At 53.2% G+C, this 1,587-nt stretch overlaps 1 pseudogene; it reads right to left on the bottom strand.

Annotated features, from left to right (window-relative positions):
* Positions 1-1,256: 1,256 nt before the first annotated feature.
* On the bottom strand, positions 1,257-1,379 carry LOC120102699 (small nucleolar RNA SNORA17; annotated as a pseudogene).
* Between the last annotated feature and the right edge of the window lie 208 nt (positions 1,380-1,587).

Raw genomic sequence — 1,587 nt, 5'->3', positions numbered from 1 at the left:
TCTTGGATATCCTTTCATGTCTCATGCAGATCCTGTAGATTGGGTCTGTAGGACAGGGCCCTTTATGCACTTGGTCAGTTCATCAATGAGGTAAATGTTGGGGTGGGACAATTCAAAGCCCTGGACCTGGGTCTGAGAGGTATCTGGGCTGGGCAGCCCACCAGCTCTCAGGCACTCACACTACAGAGGTGAACTGTTCTGCCTGTCCCTGACTAATCCATCCAATGCTGCAGGCAGCAAGGGCAGAGTCAGCTTTCCTGCTCTTATACCCTCAAGGATGGCTCACCTGTGCTCACAACATCAGGGTTAGCTCTACTGTGCTGCCCAAGTGAGGTGCAGGACCTGCGCTCTCTCCCTAGTGCTGCAGTAGGCCAGAGTCCTGCTCTCACACTGTTGGAGCTAGCTTCCCTGGACTGTGCCACTGTATAGCAGATAAGTTGCAAGACAAGCTCTCCCATCCTTAACACCGTCAGACCAGTTCAACCATGCCCCTGCCATCAGGGTCAGCTCTATTATGATGCCCAGATTGGGTGCAGTACCGGTTCTCCTGCTCTCCTGCTCTCACAACCCTTGTGGAACCAGCTCTCCTGCCATCACAGGTCACAAGGCCAAAATGAAGGGGAAGGGATCTCTCCCTAGCCGTGCCACTGCACAGCAGACAAAAGGCAAGGCTGGTTCTTTCAAACTCACACCCTCAGGGCAGATTCACACTGTTGGGGTGGATGCATGCAGGGCAGGGGGCAGCTCTACTGTGCTGCCCAGGTGAGGTGCAGGCCCCACTCTCCCAAGTGCTGTAGAAGGTGAGGCCAGGACTTCATCATGGTCCAGGTGGCATCATTGGCTACTCACATCAGGCTCATCCTCACTCCCCTCTAGTGTGCACTTCTGCCTCTGGTCTCCAGTTCTAGTGCCCATATCCTTCTGCTTCCCTTTCTCCTCCATTTCCCTACCACTTACTTGCTCCTCCTAGTGGCATCCAGGATCTAGTGTCCTCTCAGGAGCAATGTATTATGGCATCTGGCAGGGGTCACCTCAGGCATGGTCTGCCCCCCTGGCCTGCGCAGCACTGGACTGGTGGCCATCTCAGGCTAGTTTCCTGCCAGGGCCCCATCTTGGGCTTGTTCTTCTCCTGGACCACCCACATGGCCCCATTTGGGAGTTGTTCTAGTCTCTGGCTGGCTCTCTTCCTCTTGTCTCTGGCCTGCTCCTCTCCCTGGGGGCCCATCTGGGCCTGTCTGTGCTTGCTAATTTCAGGGAGAGTTAGGCTACTAATCATTCAGATGGTCACAGGTTAGAACACTGAGCATAGGCATAACCCCTCTCCTCTCTGTCACCTACTGTTTCATAAATGTTTCAATTAGCACATATGTAATGAGAGGTTTCACTATTATGTTTCCATTCATAAACATGGTGCTTGAAAATCATACCCCTCCCACCACCACCACTCTTTCCCATTACGTACAGGTGAGTCCTGCCCACCCCTTTCCTCTTCTGGACAGGCTGCTTGTCCATGCACTGGGTACTCAGTGAGTTTCATTATAGTTGCTTGCAGGAACATGGTGAGGGTTTGCATCCATGAACATGGGC

Source organism: Rattus norvegicus, chromosome 4 (assembly GCF_036323735.1).
Source record: "Rattus norvegicus strain BN/NHsdMcwi chromosome 4, GRCr8, whole genome shotgun sequence".
Classification (NCBI taxonomy): Eukaryota; Metazoa; Chordata; class Mammalia; order Rodentia; family Muridae; genus Rattus; species Rattus norvegicus.
Note: the sequence above shows the minus strand (reverse complement) of the source record. Positions and strands in the feature narration are given on the sequence as shown.